This window comes from Zingiber officinale, chromosome 5A, assembly GCF_018446385.1.
Source record: "Zingiber officinale cultivar Zhangliang chromosome 5A, Zo_v1.1, whole genome shotgun sequence".
NCBI lineage: Eukaryota > Viridiplantae > Streptophyta > Magnoliopsida > Zingiberales > Zingiberaceae > Zingiber > Zingiber officinale.
In genome coordinates this window covers 54,344,153-54,364,555 of record NC_055994.1, presented here as the reverse complement: position 1 = coordinate 54,364,555, position 20,403 = coordinate 54,344,153, and positions in this window count along the sequence as shown.

The window sequence follows — 20,403 nt, the reverse complement described above, 5'->3', positions numbered from 1 at the left end:
CTATTGCTAGAAATTGAATTCCACTTTATAATCAGCAAAATGAATTCAACTAGCTGGATTAAATTTCAGCTTAAATCATTAAGAATTAATATCAAATTCAGATTTAAGTTATTCACGACCTAATTCACAAAACTGCAGCAACAAATCATGCTATACCAATACTTGATATTTTTTCATTCTGCAGATTTTTACTTTACTTGCTCTGTTTCTCTTTTAACTTCCGGCCCTTTTCCTTTACTTGCTCTGATTTATTGTCAGAATCTAATTGAACTCAGCTTTGCCTAATTCAAAATTTTTAGAATTGCAGCTGATTCTCAATTTCAACGTTTCAGAATTCTGAATTTGGAGACATTTGGGCTTGGTTCGGAAGGAGTTGGAACTAGGTAATGAACTCATTTGGCACTCAATTGTTTTGAACTTGAATCCAAAATTTCTGTAATTCAGAAACAGCACAAAGATTTGACACAATTCAGCATTCCATTTCTGATTTCTTTGAATTCTTTTAACACAAAAGCTAAGCTTTACAGTAAAAATCTGGTCCACCAGCAGCCTCAAACAGTTATCTCATTTAGCATTAAAGTGATTGGAGCTTCAATTACTGACACATCAGATTAAACTCTACCGAATCCGATTTTGCAGAAACATCCAGTTTGGATTCTGAATTCTAAAAATCAGCAAAATTTCATTAAGCTACAGTGTGCAGATTTTAGAATTTGCTCAAGTTAAAATTGATTCCTAATCCTTGATGCTTCAATTTCAGTTCCAAAACTGGTATGCAAATGTTGTACTGCTCCATCAAGTAGAATAAACTTCAGAACCAAATTTAAAGAATCAACTTCAGTCCATAAATCAGTTTTAAAAATTAACTCCTTTTCTTCTCTTGCTTTTGTAATTAGCACTCAATAGCACCCAGCTGATACAATTCTTTTTGAGGTTAATAGCTCCACACCAACTGAGGATGATGTGGCTATCAATAAATGCATAATTACAGCAGCAATTTCAGTTTCTAAACTGAGTTTCCGAACCCTCTTATGGAAATACAACTCATTGATTTAGAAAATTAAGGATTTAAGCTTAGCAACATCTTGCTTTCAACAATTCCTGAAACTTACATATTCATCCAAAACTCTTTCTAGCTGCAAGATCAAGTAGCCATGACCAACTCTTGTAGAATTTAAACAAAACACTTTCATCTCCAATAGGTTCTAACTATGAACCTTCACATCTGAACAATTTCTGAATTCAGATTCAACTTCAGTTGTGCCATCTAACATTTGAGTACAATGAGCTTCCAAGATTTCAAGCTTTAAGGACTTCTGATTTGCCATATTTCTAAAGAACAGTTCCAGAAATCTTAAAGAGTTCCTACAATTAAAATTCCAGAACTTGGGAATTCAGAACCAGGATCACCCTTTAGTAATATTCCCAACACTAACAAAGCTCTGAGCCAGGACTAATCTATTCAATTAATGAATTCCAAATATTATATGAAGCTCAATTCTGAATTCTGAGATTAAGAAGATTATATGCAGCATATTTCAGAATTTTATATGCCCAGTAGCACCATCTCAAACTCTGTTTATGGGAGTCCTGGAAAGTATAGAATGTCATTTGTCAATGAAATATAAGAATTTTGCTTGAGTTTCTCAATGATTTGAGAGCTACTCCAAAGAGTTTGGTATAAGAAATGAGTTACACTTCTCTGTTTTTTTTAACAGCAGCTGTAGTTTCTTTATTTCTGCACCATCAGATTCCTACATTCCCGATCCAATTCAGCAAGGATTCAATGGAGTTTGGCTGCCAAAAGATTTTTAGTTTAAGAATTTAGATTCATTTCAGAGAACTCATGCTTTTCAGACTTCTGAAATACTGAATTCTACTTTTCTGATTTCACTTCCTTTTCTGTGTTTTTTTTCAATCTGTTCATCCTGAAGATTACCAGCATCTTATCATTCCAAAATATCTTAATGACATATGTCATGAGCACTTAAATGTTCTAAACAATTCCTTAAAATCATTACTCACAGCAAATCAAAAATCTATTCTGGTACTGCATTCTGTTGCAACCTCTGCTGCACTGCCTAACATCCTACTCTTTCAAATCCTGCAGCCTTGTCCATCTCTGAAATCAAATTCCATAAACCAATTCTGTTAGATAAATCAATACCATTCAACATTTAATTTCTTGGTGTATCAATTCAATGAGGTGAAAATTCAGCTTCAATTAATTCCAACTCTTAGTTTCAAATTCAGTTTCAATGTTCAGGTCAAGAAATAATTCTAGAAATACAACTGCCCCAGAATTCTGAATTTTATATTTTAATCTTCACTTCTTGTATCAGAATTCCAGTGATATTGATGTCTCGACGGCCTCTAAATAGATTCAAAATGTCAACTTCAAGGCTAACTTTGGTTCCTTCATTCTTTATTTCTTTACCACTGCAATCTACTTAAGCACCAGACTTTAAATTCACAGTTTGAATTTAGAGGGATATGAAGTATCAAGAATGGATGTGTAGTTTCAGATGTCTTCTCTCGGATTCACATCCAAAGATTTCACAAAACTCAAGTTCAAGGAATCAAACTAGTTCAGAAATAGCATAAGTTCAGAAATTCCAATCCATTCCTGCATTTCTCTAATTCAGAAAAACCAAGTTCAGCACATATTCCATGAATCAATACTAATCCAACATTCAATATTCTCCAAATTCATAATTCTCTTTTTAATTCATATCACAAACAATTGATTTTACCAGAACTTCCATAGAGTAGAGAATTTTAAGAAAAGCCTGGCACAGGATTTCAATCAGCTCTGTAATAATTAAAACTTCAATTCCAAGCTATGCTGATGAAGACAGCATCATCAGTTGGCACCACAATATTGAGCCTCTGTTGTGCCATTACTCATTGCTCCAAAAGCTTAACAGCCAATAGGCTGATTTCTACACAGTGTGGAATTTTGTTTTTTTTTTCTGATCAAGTCTGATTTCTGGATTTGATTGATGAGTTGCAGAATTTTGCACTGGATTTCTGATCTTGCCATTTGTGTCATCACAACACAGAACTTGACTTGAGTTTCACATTGGTTTTAAGGTTGTTCCGAAATTTTGATACTCTATTTGATACAAAATAATTTCCAGCTTCAATCAATTCCAATCCTAGAATTCAAGGTAATCTTAGCTTGGTTTGCAGAATTCAGTGGCTGATGAACCCTTTCCAAATTGGTGAAATACCAAATCAAACTTCATACACTTGCAACAAGTTGTTCAAATAAAGAAATCACCATTTCTTGCATTTTCTTTACACACAACTCCTGATTTATGCATTTCATCAGTTTCTGAAATCAGATTTCATTTCCTCTGCATTCCCAATTCCAGCATAATCTGATTTCATTGTCTAAAACATCCTAGCTTCCCGGAAGTAAACATAACAAATAACATTGAATTGATTGTAGCATCAATTGAAGGAATTGTTAATAAAAACATCACTATTTTTCTTTATTTCTGCTTTTACAGCTCACATCAGCCTTCATTTGCTGTCAATGGCATAAAAATTCTACTTGAATTTCAACTTCCTCACTATTTTGTAAGATACTCATAGCATTTTGAAACACACTTTATAGAAATCTAAACTGAATTATCTCCTCCTTCTCACTTAGCTTTTGCAAAATCCAACAGGGTTCCATTACAGAAATCTGATGCTCAGGTACAGAACAGCAATGATTAACTCTGGAACTGGAAAAGAACACAGCTGGATTAGTATGGAGATAGAAATCAAATCATTACAGCTATTCCTGATCAACAAATCAATTTAAAAGTTGACACAAATTCATTATTGCACTTCATAAATTCCAGAGATGACAAAGGATTCACTTCTACATCTCAATACCATTCAGCATTCAATTGTATAATGTATCAATCTTATGAGGTAACAACTTAGCTGGAATTCAAAGTAATTTCAGCTTGTATCAGAATTTCAAGAACTTCACTATGGAAGCTATCTATTCATCTTGTCTTCATTTCTGCAGCTCTTGAAACTCTTAATTCCTGCTGCCTAATTTTTTTCTGAATTCATCTTTCTAAGTTTGATTTTTGAAACACTTTTAGCACAAAGTTCTTTATCCTCAGCATTCAGATACATTCAGCAGTAGTCAGCAATTCAAGACTTCAAGTTAAGATTTTAATAGCAATAACATTCCACCTCTGAAATCACTGCATTATAGTTTCAGAAATCTGCCATTGCACAGATATTGCACAAACTCCATAAATCGCAAACCATAACAGTAATTTTGGAACTTAAAGATCTTCAATTCTGCATTTTGTTTAAAGGCTCAGCTCCTCAATTTTGTATACTTACAGTAGCTCGAACACAGAATTCAATCATGTTTCTAAACAAATTTTGATCTTCTCTATTTCTGCATTTAAGATCTCATCACTTTCCAGATTCCACTCCAGTAACTCTAATTCTTTTCTTCTGCTCTTCTTGTGTCTAAGTAACTGAGGACTTAACTTAAACTTCCACTATCAAAAGATTTCATAAGAACTCAACACCACTATTGTAGATTCTGCATTTCAGAGTAAGAGTTTAATGCAAAACATATTCTGCAGAACTCTAGAATTCAGACTTATTACTAAATCCTGGTTTAAACTTTAACCATGAAAAATTAAGCCTCAAGCATTGTTAGCAGAGCACCATTCAAACAAGAATTAAAACTTCGCATTCACACTTGTTGTAACAATTCAAGACTCAGAAATTCTGTTCTGTTTCTGCATTTATGTCTTTCCTGATCTTCTTTGAATTTCCAGCAAACAGAACAGACTAGTTGCTAGAATATTTGGTTTAAAATTTAGCAGGAATTTTGAAAAACTACAGTTCCCAAAATACCAAGGTTTCATTCTTCATATTAAGGTTCCAAATCAAAGAACTTTTTAATGCCTTACTGGTAAAGAATTTGCAGCAAAAACTCAGCGTGAACAGATTTAGAATTATACATTCATTATAGCTACTTGCTTAAAATCATGTAAGGTTTGAAGAGATTAGAAACCAAGACTAAACTCATGAATTCAGGAATCAAAGAAGCAGGAGTTTAAATTCATGAATTCGGATTCATGATTCAATTCAGAAAATTTGCACTCACAATTTCTCAGAATTTGCCTACTGCAGAAACCAGCTGAAACATTTCAAAAATTTAGGACCCTCTCAGAATTCTGAATTTCAGCTTGATCACTTGGTATCCTCACCTGGTGTTGTTGCTTTCTCACTTCAAGCTTCAACAATATATTCCTAAAGAACATAACAATCATTAAATTAAATTATAGCTTGACTTCCATCTTATTTTAGTAAGTGACATCAATTAGTTACTGCAACTCAGAATTTCAGCACTTTGACACCTTCAGAATTCTGTTCAGCCATTTTATAAAGATTGGAAAGGAAGTAAACACAAATTGTTGATACAAATATACTCTGAATTCTGTTCCAGCACTTCCTCACTGTTAAAAGTACCAATTTGCTGCGCTTTTCTTCAACTCTTCCAAGTAAATGATACTCCATTCAAGTAATTCATGAGTGGAATGGTACACATCAATAAAATTTCAAATCTTGATCCGGAATATTCTCAGCAACTCGATACTTCAACATGCTATCCAATACAATTTTTAAAGACATGGTAATTAATGAAATACCATTTGTCACTGTGGATGCAGGATCTTCTTTGTCTTTCCTCATTATTTTGACAGAGTTGATACCCAAATTACTCCAGCTTCCCAGCAGTGATCAGGTTCCATGTTTCTCCATAGCATTCAATCGTTTCTTAAAGAACTTACAGATTTAAATAGTAATAATCAACATTAGCCTTATGTCACTTAACTGTGAAGAATTTGCTCTGCAGATGCCATGAAATGTAGCATGCCATTTGTTTCAGCATCTTCTTAAATGTCAACTAAGCTTCCACTCATTTGGATGTTGCATTCTGAGTTTTGATACAAGCTGATATAAAATTTTCAGCTCTTCACTTGAATTTTTGCACTTGAATTTCTGCAGAATTCCAATCTGTTATTAGTTTACGATATTCCCAGCTGATCACATTACTTCTTCTCACACTCAAATGTATCAATTATTGGGACAATGACACAGCCAACAACTTCCACTGTGCTCTTTTTTTTTCAGCTGTTATTTGTAGAATTTTATGAATTCCTATCAATTCTGTTTCTCTTCCAGCAACTTCAAATTCAGAAATCAGATTCATCATCTTCTTCCTTCATATTTCTCCTAGAGTTTAGAATGTATCAACATAGTATCAAGTCTCAAAATTCAAAGCAATTGTAGCTTGCTTTTGACATGATAAAACTCAAGAAATGGAGACATCAAGCATTCAATCTTAAGAACACTTCATTTATAACAGTATTTTCTTTTTTCCAGAATAGTAGCACCCCAACTTGAAAAACCTTAAGCGTTTAACTCCATTACATCTTCCCAAAACTTCATCTTTGGCTTGAATTTGAATCCCGTCCATTAACAAATTAATCCAAGCATTCAAAAGCTCTATACATCTCCCCCACACTTAAAACTTTGTCATCTTGCACAATCTAACTCATCAAGCAATTCATCCAAACATCTCAATGAAATAATGACAAGCAAAGATAATCTAGGGTTTGAATGCTAGATGAAATGCAATTGTTTAAAGAAAATTGTGGGAAAGAAATTAAAAATTAGGGTAGCATAAGAATGACAAAATCCTTCATCACCACGCATACATATGCTATTGTGGCTTTGAAAAGAAACTAAGCAAGTTCTAGAGTTTCAATTGTTGTAAGTGCATGCCACACAAAGAAAATAATGGTGTATAGGCTTTAAATGGTCCTCTCTAGGTAATTTTCTTGCAAACAAGCTCAATTGATCAAATTGGAATCCACTACCATTTTAACCAATATCATGTAAGAAAAGCATCCAATCATGTCAAATGATCTAAAATTGATGATCAAATTTAAGCAACTTTACCATCTTAAAAGTATTACTTAGAAAATTCCCATAAAGAATTTTATTCAAATGACATGTTATGTAAACTAAACTAAATGCAAAGTGTAAAAGCAAAGTGCAAATGCATAGTATGAAACTAAAGAAACGTATAAAGAATTTATTAAACCAAAGCTTGAATTAAAATGCAAAAGAAAACAAAATTGGAACCAACTCCCCTTTCATTTCCCGGTGGTTGAAGAAGGTTCAAAAGAAGAAGCCACCCCGGTAATGGAGTAATCGTGGTTCTACTCAAATTCTTCTTATTAATCCTTTTTCCCTTGAAAATTCTTTCTGGAGGTCTAAGTCGGTTCAGTTTAAGCATCCACTCCGGAAGCTTATGTTCTCCTACACAATCAATAAAAGAAAACACCTCCCACACACATGTGGGATAAAAAGAAAATAGGAGAATATTAGTGTGGGTAAAACATATATCAAGAAATGCATCACATCTAATAAAATCAATAAACGGTACCTCTATGAAATTTTCTGATGTATCACAAACAATACCTACCTTATCGTGTTGAAAAGTACCTTGAGTGGAGATTGTTACCTCTTTCTCATCAAGTAAATGCTCAGACGCTAGTTCTGGTGAGTGTACAACTTCATGTAGTGATTCTTGGGTATTTGGCTCAATAGCACAAGTCCCTACACTTACATCTTCAATTCTTGGTGATTCTTGAGGTAATGCTTCCAGTAAGCATTCCCCTACACTTAAATCATCTTCTGCAACAATACCTGCATCACTCACAACATCTAATGAAACACTATTAGTAGAATCAGAAATCTGAACAACTACATCATCATCACCAATAAAACTAGATAAATCTCGTGAATAAATGGAAGTAGGGCCAGGCCTGATAGAATCTCTACTCTCCATCTCTCCACTGGAGTTCTGTGCTTTAACTAATTGATCCAATTGACTCTGAATATTCTGTATCCTTGCAAATTGTTGCTCTTGATGCTCTCTCATTTGTTGCATAACCTCATTGCATTTCCAAACTGACTCTGTAAATTTTTCTTGTACATCCTCATGCTGATATTCAGGCGCATAAATCCCAGTCTGAGGCTGATAATAATAACTCTGACTCCAATCTCCAAAATACTGATAATATGGATCCATGGTCACATAAAATTTCCTGTTCTTACACTGAAATACTAGCAAATAAATCAGAAGACTCAGGAATAAATTAAATCAAACACATGGATATATAATCATGAAAGCAATCAAACAACAATATTTTTAAAGTTTTCTAAAATAAAGAACAATCATAAAATTATCAAACACCGTTTCAAGTGTATCCCCGGCAACGGCGCCAAAATTTGATAAGCGAATCTGTCACATCCGCAAATCAAATTAACAATTAATGTATTTCCACTGAATCCCTTAATTTCACAATAATGTTGTAGTAACGAGCCCAGGATCGATCTCTCGAGGAACAAACGGTAGGATGTAATATTAGGATCATATTTTATTCCTATTTTTTGGGGTTTTAATATATAAATGGGGGAGTTTAAACTTTGAATCTAAATCTAAATGAATGAAAAGCAAGCGACTAAGAAACTAATCTAAAGCAATAATAAAATCTAACTAAGTGTCTCAGATCAATCCATACGCATTGTCACACTACGTAATGAATTCATCTTCAACACACTAAAACTAAATATGAAATTACTAGACGTAATTAAATCTGATCTACACAAAAATTAAACCCTAGCTTAAAACTTAAACACTAAATAATTAACCAAACATCAAATGAGATTTAAACTAAGCTTCAACAAGGTAATGAAATGCAAACTACTTGCATAAAAACATAACAAACATAAAAGTAAATCTGTGTCAAGCTACAAAACAATAATAAAATGAACTAAAAGGGTAAACTGTTCCAATCTCTCAACCAATCTACCAAGCTACACACTCTTGCCGTGACACAAGAGTGCCAAAGTCGAGACCACCCAACTCTGGACCTTAGTGGAGTATCTCAGCTGCGTCTCAGTTCAAGGAGTGCTCAACAGTGCCGACGGACCACCCCCAACACGCTGGAAACAACCCTAAACCCAATAATTGCCGAAAATCTAGATTTCTGTAACCTCCAAACTCTGAATCTAGAATGACGCTATGGATGGTGGTGTGATGTCAGATGGAGCTCAGGAACACCGGAAGACCACCTCCAAATGTTGCTGATGGGAATCGGAGTCGCCGATTGGAAGACCACCTCCAAATCGGCGCTGGAACAGAGAAGTGCTGTAAATTGATTTTCGCCGGAGGAAACACCCACCGGAGGCTCCAGATGATCGGGATGAGGCCGCCGAGAAGCTCTGCACCAAGGTTGAAGCTCGGGAGATTGATTGGAGAAGAGAAAAGGGCCGAAATCCAGAAGAAGATACGTGCCGGGATGAAGCTGCACTATGGAGGATCGACGAAGCTTGGAAGCTACTGTAGCTTCTGTTTTGAATCTGTTCCAGATCTGAACGGACGGCTATGATTGATTTGGCTCTTGATCAACGGTGAAAATTCATCCAAAATCTGATCCGAAGCTACTGATCTTCATCTAGGGTCTGGATCTACTGTCCCTTAGGTCGGATCGACCAGATCTTCACTGGATGGTTCAGATCTGCCCAATCTTAGATGAACGGTCCAGATTAATTCGGGCTGGATCAATGACTATATGAACTCAGATCTGTATCAAAACCTCTGGATCTTCATCAATGGCTTAGATCTGCTCCTCATTAGGTCGGATGGTCCAGATTCTCAACAGATGGCTTAGATCGGCTTGATTGTAGATGAATGGTCCAAATAACTCCAAGGTTTGATCGCCTCGTTTAAACTCCGATTCGAGCCCAATTTCGGATCGAATTGATCTAAATCCAAGATTCTTTTGATGCCTACAAAATAATAATCAAATATTAGCATCAAATAACAACAAAAATAAGATAATTTGCAATTAAGTAAAAATAAAGACAATGCATGAAATGTGATGTAACCATGATTTAAACCTATGAAATCAACATCAAACCATGCATATATGAATCAAAATAATATAGTAAAATCATGGTTATCAATGACCTACAATGATGTAGAGAAGACAGAGTTATTTACTTATCACTTGCGAGATCATGACATTGCTTAGTGATAAGTATAGAAGATGATCTTCAAGAGGCAAAACATCAATTGGTGATCATTTTGAAATGCTACGGAGAGCTAGTATTTCTTTGCCTCCTTTTTCTATGTCTCATCGCTAGAGGTTCCCAAACCTTAAGTAGAGCAATCATAGTATGATGGGTTACAAGGCAATGGTTAGTCGACTCAACTAACATTGTCTCTATCAAGTAGCTCAAGGCCTTGACCACATGATCATTTTTCCAATGTCTTGAAGTCTATATATCAGAGTAGAGTTGTATAATAGAGAGATTCTCTGATTTCATGGTGTACCCTTTAAGTGTTGGTTGCTACTCGGAATATCGTACTGGTTCCCCTATATAAAAATTTTGTACAAGTCCCGAACCTTTCCCAACAACCTATTGTGTTCTTTAGAAATTAAATTTTGAATTACAAACAAAACTTAATATTATTGATTCCAAATTCAACTTATCTGTTCTTAGAGGTTTTGACTTGAATCGCAAATGATGCTTAACATTATTGATCCAAATCCACCCATGTTACAAAGTTGATTAAATATTTATTTCAAAGATTGGCTTCCAGGTTAAATATGGTGAGGCACTAGGCCTTCTTGGGTATGTGATCATCCACCGCTTCCTAAAAAAAGCCTTTCAACAAAATTCAATATTTAATCTCCTTATAGTAACTCTAGGTTTAACCATTAAGAACAATTGAATCACAAGATCAAAAAATAAAAGGAACACAAAATTGAAACATAAAATCGATTGCCTAGAATCGTTAGCCTCTTGTGTTTGGTATTCCAAAATCCATACAAAGAAAACTAGCATGATGCAGAATAAGACAACTAGTTATATCTTTCTTTGTAGCTAAAGACCTCTTGATCTTCTGTTGTATTCCTCACCTACTCTTGGACATCATGTGGGTGACGATCTACCAAGACGAATTCCACCAGGACCACTTCTTCTTCTCAAAGACTCTTGAGCTGTCAAGGGATGCCAAAATAGGAAATATTCTTCTCTTCTTCTTCCTCTCCAAGCAACCGGCCACTAAGATGATGAAGTTTGAAGAACCGCGCGGCCTCAAAGGAAGAAAATAAAAGAGAAGAGCATGGAAGAGATTTGGCCACCAAGGAATCAAGGCTTGTGTGCCACCGACCCTTAAAGAAACAATAAGGGTGCCAGCCACACAATGAAGAGAGGAGAAAGCCTAGGTTGTGTTCTCTCATGAGGCACCCTTTCCCTCTCTTTTATAATCCTTGATCTTGGCAAAAAAGGAAAGTCTAATTAAAACATCCTTTACTTCTTCCTATGGTCGGCCACATCATGGAGTCTAGAAAGGAAAAATCTTTACAACAAAAAATTATAGCTTCCTTTTAAACCATGATGTCTACAAAAAGGAAAATTTTAAACATAATTAAAACTTCCTTATTTGTGGGCCTCCCTTTAAAAGAGGACATTTTAATAACAATTAAAATCTTTCTTTTTAAATTTCCTATTGTACATGGCAATAAAGGAAAGTTTTAAAAATTAATCTCTCTCTTTTAAAATATGTAGACAACTACAAAAAAAAGGAAAGATTATTTAAAACTTCTCTTTTTAAATCATGGTTACATAAAAGGAAAGTTTTATGAAAAATTAAAATATTTCTTTTAAACATTATAGACAACTACAAATAAGGAAAGATTTTAACAAAATTAAAATCTCCCTTTAATCTTTTATAGATAGCTATAAAAGGAAAGATTTTAAAATCTAAAACTCTCTTTTTAAAACCATGAGGATGACTATAAAAGGAAAATTTAAAAATAAAATTTCTCTTTTAAATCCCTTTCATGAATGGCTTTAAAAAGGAAAGATTTTAACAAAAAATAAAATCTCCCTTTAATCATATGTGGCCGGCCCCATGCTTGGACACCAAGCATGGTTTGGTTGCCCACTACTTGGGCTCCAAGTCTATGCTTGGCCTGCCCCTTGCTCCAAGCAAGGTTGTGCTCGACCCATTACTTGGATAAGAAGTTGACTTAGTGGATAGAATATTTTATAGAGGCTACAACAGGGACCGAGAGGAGAAGTTGGTTTTGGTCTCCCGATGAGCTTGAGCTTCCTGTGTTTGCCCCGAACACCCAACTCAAGTTTATCAATAATGACTCATACCACTAATGAGTTATTATTGAACTACTGCACCAATCTCAAATTACATTATGAGCTTCTTCTTTTTATGAGTGCATTAATTTCTCTGTGTTTAAGATATAGAATGCCCACTAATTAAATGAATTACTGACAACTCACTTAATTAATATCTAGCTCCAAGAGTAGTACCACTCAACCTATTATCATGTCGGACTAAGTCCACCTGCAGGGTTTACATGACAATCCTTATGAGCTTCTCAATGGGACATCATCAACCTAGATTACTAAGACACGGTTCATTCTATAATCAACAACACACCATATAAATAATATTATTTCCCAACTTATTAGGCCTATTGATTTATCAAACTAAATCACACCCTTTGATAAATTAAAGAAATAAATATTAAGTATATGTACTTGTTATTATATCATGATTAAGAGCATGTACTTCCATAATAACAGAGGTCTTGTTCTTTTAAAGAGTCAGTATAAAAAGAAACTACCTCAAATGGTTCTGCTCAATACACTCATAATGTACTAGTGTAATTTATTAGTCAAGATAAACTAATACCTAATTACACTATAACCACTCCAATGGTTTGTCTCATTCCATCTTGGTTGTGAGCAATTGTTTAAAATTTATAATGAAATGATAACATGATCTTCTGTGTGTCTCCTCACACCATGTTATCTACAATATAAATTAAATGGACAACTACACTTAGTATAAATATAGGCATTTGACCAATGTGATTCTTATTTCTAAATAAATGTTTATACAAAAATCTAGGCTTTTAGTATACATTCCAACAATCTCCCACTTATACTAAAAGAATATGTTGCCATATACCCTGCCATACATCTGATTCCCATAGCCTCAACATGCCCATCAAAAGCTCTTGCCTTAAGGGCCTTAGTGAAAAGATCCAGTTTATCCATTGATGCAATATAGGCGACAACAACTTCTCCTCGTTATACGATGTCTCGGATTGGATGGTACTTGTGCTCTATGTGTTTACATGCCTTATGGGCTTGTGTTTCCTTCGAGTTTGCTACTACACCACTTATTATCACAATATACTGTAATAATTTTTGGGCAAACCAGGAATCACATCTAAGTCCATCATGAAGTTTCTGAGCCATACAACTTCTATGGCTGCCTCATAGGCTGCGACACACTCAGCTTCCATGGTGGAGTCTGAAAAGTATCTATTCTTAACACTCTTCGATTGTTATATCTTTACCTCCTAAAGTAGACACAAAACTCCAAGGTAGACTTACTATTGCCTCTATCTGATTGGAAGTTAGAATCTGTGTCACTCACAGCGAGCAAATCATCTGCTTGGTGAATTATCATATAATCTCTAGTCCTTATATGCTTTACGACAGTCCAATGCCCCTGTCATGGATTACTTTGATATCTGCTAACCATGCCCATGACAAAATAGATATCTGGTCTCAAGTATAGCATACATTAGGCTTCCTACAGCTGAAGCATGAAGACTTGCCTTCATTTCTTCTATCTCTTTTGATGTCTTCGGAGACATCTCTTTAGATAAAGATTCTCCATGCCTAAAAGGTAGAAAACCTTTCTTGGAGTCTTGCATGCTAAAACGAGCTAGGATTGTATCGATATATGAAGCATGGGATAAACACAACATTCTTTTCTTGCGATCCCTTATTACTTTGATCCCGATAATATGTGCACATTCTCCCAAGTCCTTCATATCGAATTGTTTAGACAACTATACCCTTACTTCCAACAAAACTTTGATATTGTTTCAACTAACAAAATGTCATCTACATATAGTACAAAAAATACCACTACGTTTCCATCACACTTCTTGGATACACAAGACTCATATAGACACTGAATAAATCCATACGACTGGATTACTTCATTAAACCAGATGTTCCAAGACCGTGAAGCTTGCTTCACTCCATAAATAGACCGATTGAGCTTACATACTAGATGCTCTTTTCCCTTTGCAATAAAATCCTCTGGTTGCTTCATATGCATGTTTTCTACAAGACTTCCATTAAGGAAAACAGTCTTGACATCCATTTGCCTAACCTCATAATCCATATGAGCAGCAATAGATAAGAGTATCCGGATAGACTTAAGTATAGCTACTGGCGAAAAAGTTTTCTCATAATCGATTCCTCTTTCTGAGTATACCCCTTCGCAACAAGCCTTACTTTGAAGGTTTCTACCTTTTTGTCTGTCCCTCTTTTCCTTTTGTAGATCCATTTACATCCAATAGATATTACACTATTTGATGGTTCTACTAGCTCCTAGACTTTATTAGAATACATAGATTCTATTTCTGAATTTATTTCTCTTTGCCAAGATGCTGCATCTTTATCTTGGAGTGCTTCATCATATTTCCGGGGATCAAGTTCATGTTCACCAAGGATCAAGTACAAAGCCTCTCCCAAAACATAAATCTTTCAGGTTGCCTAATAACCCTCCCACTACGACGAGGCACTGTCTGTAATTGTGCATCATTTGTGACACGTGTTGCAGTTTCTTGTAGTATCTCATCTTATACTGTTGGTACTAGATTAGAGGTGTCCTTTATTATTTCCTTAAGAACAATTTTTCTTATGGGTTTATGATTCATTACATAGTCCTCTTCTAAAAATTGGGCATTGGTACTAACAATGACCTTCTGATCTTTAGGACTATAAAATAAATAATCTTTCATTTCTAAAGGATAACCCACAAACAAGCGAACTTCTGTACGTGATTCCAACTTATCAGTGCCTCCCTTCAGCACATGTTCTGGACTTCCCCAAATTTGAATATGCTTTAGACTAGACTTTCACCCATTCAACAAATCTATGGGAGTAGAGGGTACTGACTTAGAAGGTACCATATTCAGAATGTACACTGTTATTTCCAAAGCCAATTCCCAGAACGAATTTGGTTATTCTAAATAACTCATCATCAATATAACCATTTCCATAAGAGTCTTATTCCTTCATTCTGTCACACCATTCTATTGGGGTGTACCCAGTGCAGACATTTGGGATTGAATCCTGACCTTTGATAAGTAACTCCTAAACTCTCCTAAGAGGTACTCACCACTATGATCAGACCGTAGTGTCTTAATACTTTTACCATGACGTTTCTCCACATCAGTCTTGTACTCTTTGAACTCATCAAAGCACTCAGACTTGCAGTGCATCAAGGAAATGTACCCGTATCTCGAACAGTCATCTATAAAAGAGATGAAATATTCGAAACTATCTTTTGCTTGGATAGTCATAGGTCCACACAAATCATAATAATTCTAACACATCTTTGGCTCTATATACCCCTTAATCTTAAAAGGCCTCTTGGTCATTTTTCCTTCCAAGTAAGACTCGCAGGTTGGAAAATGTAACGACCACCCTTCTTACTACTACTACTCTCTAAGGATGACCGTTACTTAACTACTAACTCTACTTAACCGGTATGATTAAATATCACATGGAAACCCTACCGAAAAATTTCGGCAGAGTCTCCCCTGTACCGGTGACCAAATCTATAATACAAACATAGTATACGCAGACACAGACGGCTGGAACAGATTTTCCACAACCACGCAGTAATAAAAATCACAATAAAAATAAAGAAACTACTCTAGCAATAGCAATGACTACAACACTCCACAAATAATAAAAGAGACTAGCGAGACATGCGGAAATAAACTCAACTACAATCCCAAATTTAATACAACATTAATAGAGGACTTACAACCGAAGGAGGAAGCTTTAGGGTTTCGGTTAGCTTGGATCTTCAACCTCCCTTGTGCCCACAGACCTTCCTCGACGAGGGAATCACCACCGCAGGTGAAGATCGGCTTAGTAGCATCTTTATTTTGCGCGCTCTCTAATAGTGGCTGAGGTAGCGAGCCTCTAGTCCTATGAGGTAAAGACCTTGGTCTTACCAAGGCCAAGACCTTGGAATTGGTCACCTGGATTTGTTTAACGACAACCTTGGAAGTCGGGTACTAGCCTCTTACTTTAGTTTACTTGTTATCTCTTTTTTAACTAGACCTTGGTCTCTTTCTTTTTACTCAGTTTTCTCATAATCCTTTATTAGAGTTTATTAGAATCCTTTAGATATACCTAACAAGTGTAGGATTACAATTAACTAAGCATGCTATATAAAAACAATACAAGGGAAGCAAATCTAAACTCTCTCTAAGCATGTTATAAAACAAAGCAACAGAAAAGCAAATCTGAACTTTCTAAACATGCTGTAAAACAAAGGAAAAGAAAGCACATATGAACTTACTAATCATGCTATAGAATAGAGCAAAAGAGAGCTAGTTTGAACTTTTAATACATGCTGTGATAAGAGCAAAGAAAGCTAATCTAATCTTACTAATCATGCTATAGAATAGAGCAAAAGAAAGTTAATTCAAACTTGCTAATCATGCTGTAAAGTAGGGCAAAAGAATACAACTTTGAGCTTACTAAACATGCTGTGAAATGGGGCAAAGGAAGACTAATTTGATCTTATTAATCATGCTACAAAACACACTTTATATATAGCTGTTCGTGCCCTATTTTGGCCAGGAAAACTGAACTACAAAGTGCTCTAAATGTATGTTGTTTGTGTTTAATATAACAAGGTAAAACTAAGCTACAAATAAGCTGTTCAATACTACACAGTTTAAATTAAGTTTCATGGAAGCAAGGGGAAATTACACCTGCCCAACTAATTTCTAATGGAAACTACTCCATTTACCTAAAACCTCTTCTCAACTTCCTATAAAACTCACGGCAGCCAAAAGAAAGTGAAGAATTGCTACCCAAAAGCAAGAATCCAACTTGCTAAATTGAAACTTAAGAAATCCAAATCTAAAGAACTCAATAAAGACATAGCAATGTGTACAATTTACAAATAACATAGAATCTACTACTAGAACCAAGTAACAAGGCTGATCGTGCACCTTTCCTAGCATAATTCTGCTTGCTGAAATGTTACAAACAAAACCCACGTAACTTATTCAAAACTATACCTTCACAGAATCACAGAAACCTTTAGGCATGTTACAACAACTTCTTTCTTTTTGTAAACATACCAAACGACCTCCAAAAATTGCGTAAAAATACTCTAAAAATTTCTAAAAATCTCTAGAATATTTTAAAAGCATTTCCAAATATTTTTAGGGACATTTGGAACTCGAAATGGGGAAATTTGGGTCGTTACAGGAAAGTTTTCCACCACCAATGAACCCAAAAGTTCATCGGCTATTATCCTTTGAATCCTGCTTAAGTTAATATGACCAGCCTTAGATGCTAAAGATATGATTGGTTCATTTCCGAAGGTTGCTTTATCTTATTAGAGTTAGAAGATGTGTTATTAATTTTCATTTATTGCATCGTGGGAGTTATTGGATTTAGAATATATAAATTGTCAACCAATGTACCAGAACAGATTGTAACGCCCGCCCTCCCTGCTAACCGTAAGGGACGGGGCTACGATACTCTATGTACATATTACAGCGGAAGACTTGAAATAATTTTCTTAGTTTAATAAAACTTTTCTTTTGTTTTCAAATCCGAACTACACTAATATGGTTTCCATAACATGATAACAAGATAAATAGAAACATAACATCAAGTTACCCATATACTACTACAATTTACGAAACCAAAGCGAAATTCTTAAAAGTTCTTAAAGCAGGTTCTTATTTGGTTGCCTAGCCACCGCCGCACACATCTCCTTGCCTCTCCTGCTGCTCCTTTAGCTCATCCAGCTTTTTCCTTTATTTGTGGTACAAGGAAAGTAAGCTATGAGCACTCATGGCTCAGTAAGTTCCTTTCCTACTCACTAAAACCGAAAATCATCACATGATCAAAGAATATCTCAACATAACATGATCTCAACTAATCATGGCATAACATATCATACTCTTTAAGCATATCATGCAACATAACAAAATCATAACTAGTCATGGCATATCATCTCTTAAAGCATAGCATGATACATAACATAATCATATCTAATCATGGCATATCATAGCATCATCATAAGGTAGCATGGCATATCAAGCATAGCATGAAACATAACATACTCATATCTAATCATGGCATATCATAGCATCATCATAAGGTAGCATGGCATATCAAGCATAGCATGAAACATAACATAATCATATCTAATCATGGCATATCATAAATCATAGCATCATCACAACATGATCATAAGGTATATGCAATATGATTTTGAAAACATGTATCCGAAAAACATGTGTATGTCTCATGATCTTTAAAACCATTTCTTCTTACATATATACTTGAACATAATATCAACATAATCAGGGCCCCGGCTTGTACCACACATAGATAAATCACGTAGATAAGCGCGCTTCCTAAGTATATCCAAGATAGCAAGTCTTGAATCATACTAGGAACTAGGTCAGGATCACACAGCCATAGACCCAGGGGCGTACTAAGGAGCCCATCCCTTTATTTTTACTAGCCTGGATCACACAGCCAAAGGCCTAGGAGCTTATTAGGAGCCCACCCTTGGTACAAGCCTTACAAAGTAAAGTAGCATGTATAAAAATGCATCATTTAGTCACATAGCATAACATAGAAGTATGCATCACTTAGGCATACGTTATGTCATAAAAGTATGCATCACTTAGGCATACATCATATCATAAATAGTATGCATCACTTAGGCATACATCATGTCATAAAAAGTATGCATCACTTAGGCATACATCATGTCATAAAAGCATGCATATTTTCACCACATAGCATATCATGAGAGCATGCATATTTTAGGCACATAGCATATCATCAAAGCATGCATATTTCTATCCACATAGCATATCATAAAAGCATGCATATTTCTATCCACATAGGATATCATAAAAGCATGCATATTTCTATCCACATAGGATATCATAAAAGCATGCATATTTCTACCCACATAGCATATCATAAAAGCATGCATATTTCTATCCACATACGATATCATAAAAACATGCATATTTCTATCCACATAGCATATCATAAAAGCATGCATATTTCTATCCACATAGCATATCATAAAAGCATGCATATTTCTATCCACATAGCATATCATAAAAGCATGCATATTTCTATCCAAATAGCATATCATAAAAGCATGCATATTTTAAGCACCTATCATATCATGGAAAGTATAAATCACAAGCATACATGTTTAAGCATAAGGGTGTATCATGTGATTATACTATCATAAGAAACATGGTAACATAGTTAGCTTGGGTTCTAAGCTTCCTAATCCCTTGGGTTCTTATCATGGCCAAACCCCCTTAGATCTCAATTTAGGTAAAAACAACCTCCAAGCATGTGGAACCGAAATTATCATCACATCAATTTCATAGGAAGCATTATAAGCATGATTAACTTGGTTTCTAAGTTCTCCAAGTCCCTAAACTTCATGTGGCCGAACCCTATCAGGTGTGAAACAAGGTCTCAAATGTCATGAAAACATGGAAACCTTAAACCATATTTATAGCATTTTTTTCCAAGTAACATAGTAAGCATATTTGAGCTAGTTCCTAAGTTCTTCAAGCCCTTAACATATGTCATGGCCGAAATTTAACAAGTATTCTTTAGGGCTAAAACAAGCATACAAGCATGTGAACTTGAACTAACATCATGTATAAATTCATAATAAGGCATCATACCATGGGTATGGCCGAAACTTACCCTAGCCTCATTTTAGGTCATTAAACAACATATAGCATGAGAACTTTGGCTTTCTACTTATCATATTTCATGTAGAGTGACATGAGCATATTTAATTTTTGTTCTAGGGTTTCTAGGGCATCTATCCCTTCATGGCCGAAACATACAATGGTCCATTTAGGTCATGGAAAAATCATACAAGCATGTGACACAGTCAACATATTATCATATTTCCATAAGAAGCATTTTTAACACATTTGGTTTCAATTCTAAGGCCTCTAGGTCATTTAAACCTTACTTGGCCGAGACTCATCAATGCTTAAACTTGCTTCAAATAGCCTAAAAGTATAGGAAGTCATACAAGTTTAATAGCATGTACAAAGACAAGCATAATAAACATACATGTGAATTGTGTCTTAGGCTTCCTAGGTTTCTTTCCTTTTTCTTTTATTTTTC